Raw genomic sequence first — 13163 nt, forward strand, 5'->3', positions numbered from 1 at the left:
GTGGCGTGAGGGGTTGCAAATATTTGTTTCATACCACGCTCCTTAGCTGAATCGCTTTCAAAATTGGATAATTTTAGTACGAGGGTGCACCGTCGGCGACGTGTAACTGCACTACTTGTGTGATAATATACACTCCAGTGATCACTGTCTATATTTAGGGTCATGGTATTTGTCTGGAAAAACCACGTCATTCGTAGCTAATGCCATACATGGATTTTACATTGATACTTGTGTGCATCTGTAGAATCAAGACCGCTTGTGACAGTAACATACAGTAGCTGTTGGGATCGGGCTTTTTAACACCTGGCGGTTTGTAAGACGATCACCGTCTTGGTATCTGTCTGTAAAACCCACATGGTTCGTAGGTAACGCCTTATGTGGATTTATAAAGCAAGTATAGCTTTTAAGATGGATACTTGTGTGTACCTGTAAAAACAAGACCGCTTTTGACAGTAACATACAGTAGTTGCTGCGATCGCTTTTTTTAAGATATGAGACGATTACGGCTCTCTTTCTAGGACACAGTGGTATCACACACAAGATAAACATATCAGACATGTACACCCATCGCTGATTTTCTTTCAGTATTATTTTGTATCGTAGATAATCAGTTATTCAAGAAGTATTATACTTAGTAGTAGGGGATGCATGATAGTTTCGCCTTGAATGTGCGTGTTTGCATTCCAACATATGCAAAGGAAATGACTATGTCCATTCATAAGGAAGGTATGGATTTGACGTCTAGTACTGTGATAGCAAAGGGGAGAGTATATCAAGTCACAAGAATGGTACTGATATTTCTATTTCCAGAGCCATAGCTGTCAACAGGGTCTATATCTTCGGAGTTATATCGCACAAATGTTACTGCTATGCAAGAAATATTGATGTGTGCTTGATACCGAGAAATACTGCTAAAATGGTATGATATTCTAACAAACCATGCGAAATTAGATATGTTCTTGTAATCCCAGAGTCTGGAGATAGGTGTAGAAAAGCAAGCAAGCAAGCGAGCAGGCAGATCCAGACCAGAAACAGTAAGGCGTTTGTGATGAGGGGGGAAATGAGGCCGAATTTGTAGAACAGTTCTAAGTGTGACTTCGATCCATTGAGGGCGCTGTCGTCATGTGCTGGGGGTGGATGCCCACCCAACCTCGCGATAAATATCTACTGTGCTGATGTCTTTGTGGTATATGTACAAATGATGTAAAAGTGTTGATTTTGTATGGCGCAGGATATGAATTGTATGTTTACTACATCAAGACAGAAGGTGGTGATATATTGCTGGATTGGAGATCGGTTTCAAGCTCTGATATTCAATCTCCTGTCCTCGGTGGGAGAGCAGTGTAATTGACTAGGAGTCTTTCCATATTTGACGATATGTAGGGGCAATTTTCAGGTTTTAATTGTTGGTGCAATATGGCGATCTGTGTAAAATAGTTTTTACCTCTGAAAGTCTCATCTGCAGAAAGAAAGGATAGGTGGATGCTGCTTTGATACCAGCGGCATCAATAATTGGGCGGGTAAATTCGATAAGAGCTAATCGTAATGCTCGATTCATTCACAAGACATCCTTTATGCTGGGATATAGGAGTTTCTACATAGTGGTGGGGACGTCTGTGTGTGTTGAAAGCAGGAAGAGTAACACGTAATGGATGGGGTATTACGTTAGGAGCGCTAGGAAGAGTAGATTCGATGTTATTCTGCACTGTTTTCGTAAACAGTTTCTGTTAGGGCAAGAATTTCCGCTCATACAAGCTGAAACATCACGAAAACTCCTACAAAAGTGCACGTTAAGTATTTCTGGAACAGTATGCAATTTACTAGATTTCGACACAGTTATTATTTTAGATAGCTATGTGGCTTCAGTACAACGCTGAGAATGTTGCTAGATGCACTTGCAATAGTATGTAGCTACAGGCGGTGATGCGTCAGCCACATGTCACGCATGGTCTGTTAGAATCGCTAAGGACAAAGCAGCTTCTGCTATTCTGGAACGGATTTCTGCAGCATCGCCCAGCAATTAGCTCTTCGCCGGACCACAGGTGGAGGGAGGGTAGCGGTGAACACACGTGCGCGCATCCCACCTTGGAGCGTCTGTGCTTTGTAAATAGGTCTTCGCTTGTGTCTGGTTGTGTCATCAACGGCGCCTAGGCGAAAACATACTTCAAGGGGAATTTCTCAGGTGTTGAATATGAAAGGGATGCCACTGCCTCATGTGTGCAGGACCCGAATGGGCGCCTGTGTGTGGGTTGACAGCTGATGGCTGCATCACTTCATGGGGCTGTCGGTAGCCTCCTGTGCAGTCTAGTGGACAGGGGTCAGCAGGCGGTGTGTGTGTGTGTATCTCTTGCATTATTTTGCAAGTGGGTCTGTAAGCTGTGCTATGCACTATTGGGTCAGTTTAGGAGTACTGAGCATGTCTACACATCGCTGTGCTGCATTATTTAGGAGAAGTTTGCAGGTATATACTGAAATTATTTCGGTAAGTTAGGAATTGTTTGGGTGTCTGCAAAGCGTTATTCAGGAGTAGTTTCCAGATCTGTGCTCTGTGTGGTGTGACCCCAAGCATATCAGAGTATGTGCTTTTTATCAGTGTGATCAGGCTGAGTCATTTTCGCGCCATTTCCCCCTACAGATCACCATCTTGGATTACATCACAGGAGAGATGACAGCGCCCTCTGGCTGCAGAATTGTGTACTAGATCAGTTGGAGTCTAGATCTCATGGAGGAGACACTGCATGGAAAATAAAAACTTATGTCCAGCACAGGCAGGGTAGTTTTCCTGCCTTTCCCCCCCACCACTTTGGACTACATCATGGAATGGACCACAGCTCCCTCTGGTGGTGGTAATGTGTACTAGGTCACTTGGAGTCCATACCGTGTGGTGAATACACTGTTTGCCGCCATATTGGATAATAGTACTTGTCATCAGCTGACATCATGGCTGCCATCTTTGATTACGTCACGGAATGGACCACAGCGCCCTCTGTTCTTGGTACTGTGTACTAGGTCAGTTGGAGTCTGGACATCATGGCAAACACACTGGATGGTGGTGCTGCCTCTAATTGTTTAAATAAAGACTTTTGCATGACTTTGACAGTTTACAATTAGCAAGTGTGTGTGCAGAGTTTATACATGAGTTATTTTGGAGTAGTTGCAGGTCTGTATGCTGTGTGGCATGTCAGAGCATGTGTTCTGTATCACTGTGATAAATATACTCCATCCCTAAATAAATTGTTCCAAAATAAATAGAGTACACTCCTTCCTCTCTCCAGCAGCCCAGTGCAGGCTGAGTCCTTTTCCTGCCAATCTGTAGGAAGAGATGGCGATCAGGTGACTTAGGTTAGTCCCAATGCCCTTTCTTTCCTGCCATTTTCTTGGGTTAGTAGAGATAACCCAAGCGACCTTTCTTTACCTCCAAAATTGAAAAGTGGCGCCAGTTCATAGGATGAGGTGGCGGTCTGGTGACAAGTTAATGGAGGTAGCCCAGTTGTCCTATCTTCCCACTAAAATTCAAACTTCCCATCAAAATGCGCCATCTTGGATGATGTCAAGGCCGCCAGCTTGGATGGCAGTACTTTGTGGTAGAACATAGATTGTCCCAATGCTCCTGGATGAGCTCAAACGAACCGAACTGGAAATGCCAATACAACAGATGGGACACTCCGAATTTCCTCGTCCGCAGAAAGTATGCGCTACACCGAGTGCTGTGAAGTGGCGTATATTGTCGCGTACGACGCTGATGGGGTAACACTGCACGACGCTATACCACAAAGAGTGACTGTAGATGCTGCCTGCTAGTGCTCGTAACTAAACACTACTTTCGTTCGGCACTCAGGTGAAAGCGATGACGTTTCACAGAACAGCACCGCAACATTCTGCAGGAGGATGCACGATGTCACGACAGCTGCTGCTGTCCACGACCACCCGTGCCACTGGCAACAGGAGTGTCCGGAGGGTCCATCGTACTCACCCGCCACGAGTCACCGAGATAACGATCTCTCTGCCACGGCGAACGATCCCGTACAGTACCAAAGATGACATTATCCACGCCGTAGGTGTGTCAATACGGGACATCCGTACTGCACAAGCATCAGACGGTGAAACTTTAGTCAGTGACTGACCACTCGTACTCCGGTCACAACCTTCACCACTACTGTTGCTGTGGCCGCCTTCACTAGTGTAGCTCGCTTACGTCTTCCGGACACGTGGCAGAGATCATAAACAAAGGTAGCAATTATGTTGAAAGTGGGTAACTATAAGTACGTCTGTCAATACAGTTACGTCATAGAAAAATAATAGTTCTCATTACTTTTTATCCAGCGCTTGTAGTCGGTACATAATTGAAAGTTACCTCAACGCCTTGCTACTCGTGTCGGCTGTGTGCTGAGCTGCGCACGGTTGCAGGCGCTGAACCGCGGGCTGGTGATGGTCAACTTCTACTCGCAGTTCCTGACCTGCAGCCAGGACGCCACCGTGGCCGACGCGGCGGGTGAGTAGGCTAGGCTGACTGCGCGCCGTAGAGGCGACTAGGCCGTAGAGCAGACCGGCCGGCGTCAGCGCGCGCTCCGCTCTTGTTGCAGCCCACATCGAGCACGTGAGGGGCGTCGCGGGCGTCGACAGCGTGGGCCTGGGCGCCGGCTACGACGGCATCAACAGGTACCGGAGACTCGCGCGCGCAGCCAGAGAGAGAGAGGGGAGCACGCAGGGTGCAGTCAGGCGCACGCATACTACTTAGTCTTAGATTTCACATTTCTCAACTACATATGTCACAAAAAAAATTCTCAGTATTATTTATTTGTTTTTGGCACGCTGAAGAAATAATATAATTTTTATGTGGCGCAAACTGTCGGGATACGGAGAGATGCAGACAATTTCACAGAGTTTTGCACTCACGTGTCCACGTAACCGTGAATTGTTTAGTTTCGTAATCATTATGGAGGCTTGGAAACTCTACTCAGAAAATCAATATAGAAGACGTGAATAGTTTTAACGTAAAAAAGATTTGTCATTAAGATTTGCAGTTACACCTGCAGTTGCACAGTGCCTCTTTCAACTGAAACGACACATGGTCTGCCGGCCAGAGTGGCCGTGCGCTTCTCGGCGCTTCAGTCTGGAACCGCGTGAACGCTACGGACGCAGGTTCGAATCCTGCCTCGGGCGTGGATGTGTGTGATGTCCTTAGTTAGGTTTAAGTAGTTCTAAGTTCTAGGGGACTGATGACCTCAGCTGTTAAGTCCCATAGTACTCAGAGTCATTTGAACCTTTTGACACATGGTCTCGAAAACAAATGTAAAATATAACATTATAAATCTAACTTTTTGACTCTTTCACGGCCACAATGAATTCTTCAAATCTAGCGTTTCCTTTAACGTTAGTGAGCATATGGAGCTGCTTTGTCAGTGTGTTTCGATTCTCCCACGCGATTACCTTTTTAAACGCATCGCGATCAAATCACAAAGAAGGTTCTTTGTAACGTCTTAAGAAGTGGCAGTATGCAGCCAAGGCCACTTGAATTGCGAAGTCTGCATTCCAACCCAGATATTCCAATTTTCGTCCCTGCGCTCCTCTTTCCTTCCGAAATTCGACAACAGCGAGATTGAAATCGAAAAATGCCCCTTAACTTAACCAACGCACTTTGCCGTAAAGTCTCCGCACCCTTCATTCACTTGCAATGAAAGCTGTTGCAACTGGCAATGCAATAATGGGCGCGACATTTTATTATTCGTACCACCACTTTCTTCATGCGCTCCAGTCCTGAAAATTTAGTAGGAAATGCTTTTTGACGTACACAACAATCTCGATCGCTGTAAGTGTTTGCTCTTTCACTGTCAACTAAATCTTAAAATCTTTTTGCATGGTGTTGTAATATCATTTAATAGCAAATACGTAATACCAGTCATTATGCGAAATGAGAATTCTCATTTCATTCTTACGTCATTCCCATTCATTGTAGATGATTGTGAAGATAGATCTCCAGACTGCCATTTTCTGTGCAAACAGCAGCTGGAGTTGTGAAGGTCCTTCACGAACAAACAGCGAAGGCTAGACAGCGCTGACAGCGCGATGCTGCCGAACTCAGACACTTGTACCGAGCGGAAAACGCCGTATGGCGATGCTAAATCAGACGTCGCGCTCTTCCGTGCGATTCCGAGAACCAGCGAGGAAAGCCGAGTTCCAGGCTTGACCTCGGCCCCCCTCCAGATGGCACACGCTGCACGCGTTACGTGCGGCACGCCCACTGTCCCCCTGGCCTAATGTTACGTGTTCCAATACCGGACACATACTTGGAGTCTGTGAAGACTCCGTTATCTGACTTTTGAACTGAAATTGGCTCGACAAACTGAATTGTTGATATGCTATACATATACGTTATGTGGTATCATAGCGAAACCGTGTTTCTCCAAGTTTCGGAACTTCCGAAATAAAGGCAGTTCTAATATAAGCTTCACAATGTTAACAGAAAATAAGGTCAAATTTCATTTTTCGATGTGCAGTTGCTTAGATAAGCTGACGGAAAAAAATGGCTCTGAGCACTATGGGACTCAACTGCTGAGGTCATAAGTCCCCTAGAACTTAGAACTACTTAAACCTAACTAACCTAAGGACAACACACACATCCATGCCCGAGGCAGGATTCGAACCTGCGACCGTAGCGGTCACGCGGTTCCAGACTGTAGCGCCTAGAACCGCACGGTCACTCCGGCCGGCTAAGCTGACGGAATACGCCTTTAAAGTCACAACATGAGGAATAGTGCAATTTTTTGCACTTAGTGAAAATGTGTAAGGCAATGGAGCCGGTCGGGGTGACCGAGGCGTTCTACGCGCTACACTCTGGAACCGCGCGACCGCTACGGTCGCAGGTTCGAATCCTGCCTCGGGAATGGATGTGTGTGATGTTCTTATGTTAGTTAGGTGTAAGTAGTTCTGAGTTCCAGGCGACTGATGACCTCAAAAGTCCCATAGTGCTCAGAGCCATTTCAACCAAATTTTGATGACTGGGTGTTGTGTGATGTCCTTAGGTTAGTTGGGTTTAAGTAGTTCTAAGTTCTAGGGGACTGATGACCATAGATGTTAAGTCCCATAGTGCTCAGAGCCATTTGAACCATTTTGAACCATTTTTAAGGCAATGGACACACGTATACACGTATTTACGACTGACAATAATTACGAACTTGAGGCGAGGAACTTTCATTTGATATGCGGCCTGAAGGTGGTCCCTTCACCTGAACTGGCTGTCGGTACATAAACACAAGTGACAGCGGCGGCTCGTGGTCTCGTCATGCCACCGCTGTTTAATAATATCCCAGACTTGTGCTTAAGAGGAACTATCTAAGGATGGGTTTTATCCGACTCCTAAAAACAGTTGCAGATCGCATCAGCAGAGAGCTAAAAAGATACAATAATGGCACAGTGATCAAACCGACGACACAGATGGGTGAGTGTTTAAATACTGCGAAAGACTGTTGGACAAGTGACGAGTACATAAAATCACAAACACATGGTGTCAGGTGTACATAGGAAGAACAGTGGTATAGACTCCAGCGACTCGAGTATACTTTATTTATATTTGTGACGTCGCGTGACACAAATCACTCCCGCCAATCTCAGTACAGTATCAAACTGAGGCTGCCCCGGGTGCAATATAGTATAAATAAATAAAATAAATCTGAAAGAGCTCCAGTTAGCCCAGTTGTGGATTGAACCCCACAGCCCCCCTTCCATCCCCACCAGTGAATCACAGCTTAGTAAAACTGTCGTCAGATACACAGGTAAAACATTATGTAAGCTTCACAGACGACAAGGTCAAAGAAATTTGTCTGTGAATTGTGTTCATGCGCAAAACACACACACACACACACGCGTACAGAGAGAGAGAGAGACGGAGCGAGACTCTTCTGTATTAAATACATCAAGTTCTTTATTCCTAGCTCATGCTATCTCTCTCGAGCAACAGTGTGGAAATCTCTAATTCCTCTCTTTCTCCTTCCTAGTCACCCCCCTCCCCCCTCACACATTGAAGTGAAGAAAATATGGTACTAAGGGAATAGGAAGGAAAAAGCTAAACAAATGTACTCTTGACATAAAATTTATTAGATTTCTTCCATACTATGTTGCTATGTACAGTGCTTCTGCCTACGATGTTTTTACATTCAATCATTTTACATACAATGCTGTTTATACATTCGCCGTCTGAGCTACTATGGTGGATCACTATATTTCCAGAGAAAAGGGTACATCAAAGTAATCAGAATATGAGTAAGAAGTATGTGATAGTGAACTCAAATTAAAATCTGTAATTACAACATTACTATTATTATCTACAATTTACATTTCACACTCATTTTTCAAAAATTTATCTTACATTATTAACGTTTTCAGGCATTTACGATAAAATTAGTCATTACAGTCATTATTCTTCAGATAGTAGTGCCCCCATAAATCAGTGCTCACCTCATCGGTAAATATGAAGTGCTAATCATCCTTTACCGAGAGTGCTAATGTGCTTTGCATTGTAGTCGTTAACTGTGTACAGATTCGAACGAATTATATGATGCGCAGTCAACTTTTCATTTCCTTTTAGCACGCGTTCCCTCTTCATTTGCTAGTGAGCTTTTCACATCTTTCTCTCTACGCATTACACATTGCACTTCAGTTATGGGAGCGTACGTTTCCGCTCTCATTCCTACGAATTCAATAATAATCGCCCCTGACAATTCATCTTTCGTTATACAGGAAGGGTACTTGGGATGGCATAAATTTTATCATCAACGTAAACTGAAGTCTCAAACCACCTATGCGCACTGATTTTATTATCGTCATAAATATCCGAGTTGGTTACATGGTATATTACGCTCTCCATATCTGTGTACCACATTTTTTTCATTTTTTGATCCATCTTTTTTCCGAAAAATTCAATGACCATATGAAAGCAGCATGTTGGAAATTTCTAAAATAGCCTTTGCTGCTGCTATTCGACTATCAAACTCAACATTAAGTGTGGTTAATGCAGTTCCAACCAGATTTTGATTATTTTTCATTTACATTTACAGAGACAAAAGTTATAAATTCAAGTAGCGTGTACTTCAGCTGCTGCGTTCGTTTCGTACCTTTCGCCGTGTCGGTTCTGTCATTTACTTTTATATAATTTTGGATAGTATACGGTCACATTTACGAAGTGTACTGGTGATGCAGTTACTCTGTCCCACTACAGTGTACGAATATTCTCTTATTCTGGATTTCGATCCTTTGAAGGGTGTTGCTGAAGTATGAGATCAGAACGATTACTTAGAAATACGAAATACACTTTGAACTGTTAAGTTTCAGTTCACTATATTTTAAGTTCTTCCTCTGTCACAACGACAGATCCCCTTTAATTACAACTCGAAATAGTCTAAACCATGAACACAATATTATACACGTAACCTGTGGTCCGTGCATCAATGTTCCATCTTTGTACATCAAAAAATGATTTATTTACACAGCTCAGCTAGAAAAGTATGACAACTGACCTGCCATCGATATGAACCCGTCCGGCCGATAGCAGCGTCACCTGGCGAGGAATGAATACTAGGCAAATACACGCACGGTGCATGTAGTATCAGTGAGCGCGCTGTTCGTGTGTAGAATGGGTAACGCACGCGATCTGTCTGAATTTGAGCGAGGGCAACTTGTGATGGCCCGCAGGGTCGGCACGAGTATTTTGGAAACTGCGCGACTTGTCGGGTGTTCGACAAGTGCTGTGGTGAGTGTCTTCAACGGGTGGACAAACGAAGATGAAACCACGACCAGACGTCGTGGGGTCGGGCAGCCACGTTGAGGGCTGGGCAGGCTGGTAAAACAGGACAGGCGGCAAACCATGGCGGAACTAATGCTGGGCAGAGTCCAAGTGTGCCTGAAAACACAGTGCACCAAACACTCCCAACCGTGGGACTCCAAAGTCGACGACCCATCCATTTGCCAATGTTAACACCACGACATAGACAACTATGACTGAAGTGAGCACGTGACCATCGGCCCTGCCCGTTGGAGCAGTGGGAGAGCATAGCACGGTCTGACGAATCCCAACACCTTCTTCATCCTTCCGCGGGAACAACTGCTCGACTCCTGTACTGAGGGACGGAGACAAGCTGGCGGCGGCTCCACTATCCCCTGGGGAACGTTCACATGGCCATCCGTCGTGCAAGTCACCACGACGGCACAGGGGTACCGTACGCTGGTTGCAGACCACGTACACCCTTTCGTGACGATCATGTTTCGCAACAGCAGCTGCGTTTTTCAGCAAGATTTTGCGCCATCACACAAGGCCAGGAGTGTGATGGAGTGGTCTGAAGAAAGCAGTGATGAGTTATAGTTGATGTGCTGCCCCCCCCCCCCCCCCCCCCCAACTCGCCAGATCTGAACTCGATCGAGCACATCTGGAATTTCACCGAACGTGACGTCAGAGATTATGGCAGCCTGCTTGGAATGTGCGGGAATCAGGTGGCTGTATGTGTGCAGATGTGGTGCGGACGCCATCCAGCGACCTACCAGCGCCTCACTGCTTCCGTGTCACGACGCGTCGTCTCTCTTATCCGTGCCAAAAGTCGACACACCGGCTATTATGTAAGCTGTCATAATGTTGTGGGTCATCAGTGTATTTCGGGTCCCCACTGACATTGTCGGTGGACCTTTCTTTTTCTCCTAGCCGCCAAGTCGGAGTGTCAAATTACATTTATATCTTGTACAGCAAATGATTGGCCTCAGCCTGTGACGTCTCGCCGCTGCTCTCTTTGTTTCTGCTCATGCATCCTCTGTACAGACACACATCGTGGTGCACAGTACTTGCTTCTTTTCCTACACTACTTAACGTGTGTAAGCTACCGCGATCATCTTTTGCTAGTACGAATGTTAACAGTGGAGTACGATATTTGATAACACGGCTAGCTGAATTATTTCGCTTCAAGACCCAGCTAGAATCTCTCTCTCTTGGAAACCCTACTAATAAAATTAGTCAAGTATCAATCATCACTAATTTGAGATTGCATTAAACTCACTTTCTTTGTACTGTACCTTTAGCAAGAGAAAGCTGCAAAGTAGGGAACATTTGATCTTCATTGGTTGGTTAATATGACGTTGTCTGTTATTTATAAAACGTGAAAACCTGCGAGAAAGAATTGTATAGGATCATTAAGCCAAACACATGTACGTATTGGACTTCTAACTGCAAACTGGACAGAAACCCATTCAGAATCATCTAATTTAATGCATTTCGCTGCTGGCTGACGTATCATTGCTAGTGCAATAGAGTTTCAAAGTCGATGATGATATTCATGAATTTCGGCCTACTGAGAGTCTTCAGACTTGGTCTTCGTTGAACAGATACAAGCCGGTGTAGGTTCTCCACAGCTCAGTGATCAATTGGCTGTATTTTCGACGGTCACACAGTCTATAATACTGAATGAGGAAAAAAGCATATCTTAGGAAAGATAACGTAGGTGTATTCATAGATAAGGGAAGAAACATGTATGACAAATGCGTGAACGATAGACTGCATAAGAAAAAACGATTCGGGAAGATGAATATTCAGTATGTAGCAGACGTTATACTTTTTTCGTGGAGAATTCCCGCATTTGTCGAATTCCATCAATATTACTGGCCTGTACAACAAGCCCATGCGTACTACAGTAATACAAGTTTATATGCCAACTAGCTCTGCAGAGGACGAAGAAATTGAACAAATGTATGATGAAATAAAATAAATTATTCAGGTAGTGAAGGGAGACGAAAATTTAATAGTCATGGGTGACTGGAATTCGACAGTAGGAAAAGGGAGAGAGGGAAACATAGTAGGTGAATATGGATTGGGCTAAGAAATGAAAGAGGAGGCCGTCTTGTAGAATTTTGCACAGAGCATAACTTAATCATAGCTAACACTTGGTTCAAGAATCATGAAAGAATGTTGTATACGTGGAAGAATCCTGGAGATACTAAAAGGTATCAGATAGATTATATAATGGTAAGACAGAGATTTCGGAACCAGGTTTTAAATTGTAGGGCATTTCCAGGGGCAAATGTGGACTCTGACCACAATCTATTGGTTATGAACTGTATATTAAAACTGAAGAAATTGCAAAAAGGTGGGAATTTAAGGAGATGGGACCTGGATAAACTGACTAAACCAGAGGTTGTACAGAGTTTCAGGGACAGCATAAGGGAAAAATTGACAGGAATGGGGGAAAGAAATACAGTAGAAGACGAATGGGTAGCTCTGAGGGATGAAGTAGTGAAGGCAGCAGAGGATCAAGTAGGTAAAAAGACGAGGGCTATTAGAAATCCTTGGGTAACAGAAGAAATATTGAATTTAATTGATGAAAGGAGAAAATATAAAAATGCAATAAATGAAGCAGGCAAAAAGGAATACAAACGTGTGAAAAATGAAATCGACACAAAGTGCAAAATGGCTAAGTAGGCATGGCTAGAGTACAAATGTAAGGATATAGAGGCTTATCTCACTAGGGGTAAGATAGATACAGCCTAAAGGAAAATTAAAGAGACCCACTTCCATGACTATGAAGAGCTCAGATGGAAACACAGTTCTAAGCAAAGAACGGAAAGGAGAAACGTGGAATGAGTATATAGAGGGTCTATACAATGGCGATGTTCATGATGACAATATTGTGGAAATGGAACAGGTAGAAGATGAAATGGGAGACCTTTGGAGAAAAGAGAGCCACTTGTATGAATATCAAGAGCTCAGATGGAAACCCAGTTCTAAGCAAAGAGGGGAAAGCAGAAAGGTGGAAGGAGTATATAGAGGGTCTATACAAGGGCGATGTACTTGAGGACAATATTATGGAAATGGAAGAGGATGTAGATGAAGATGAAATGGGAGATACGATACTGCGTGAAGAGTTTGACAGAGCACTGAAAGACCTGAGTCGAAACAAGGCCCCGGGAGTAGACAACATTCCATTAGAACTACTGACGGCCTTGGGAGAGCCAGTCCTGACAAAACTCTACCATCTGGTGAGCAAGATCTATGAGACAGGTGAAATACCCTCAGACTTCAAGAAGAATATAATAATTCCAATCCCAAAGAAAGCAGGTGTTGACAGATGTGAAAATTACCGAACAATCAGTTTAATAAGTCACGGCTGCAAAATAATAACGCGAATTCTTTA

The sequence above is a fragment of the Schistocerca nitens genome, chromosome 6 (assembly GCF_023898315.1).
Source record: "Schistocerca nitens isolate TAMUIC-IGC-003100 chromosome 6, iqSchNite1.1, whole genome shotgun sequence".
Lineage (NCBI taxonomy): Eukaryota > Metazoa > Arthropoda > Insecta > Orthoptera > Acrididae > Schistocerca > Schistocerca nitens.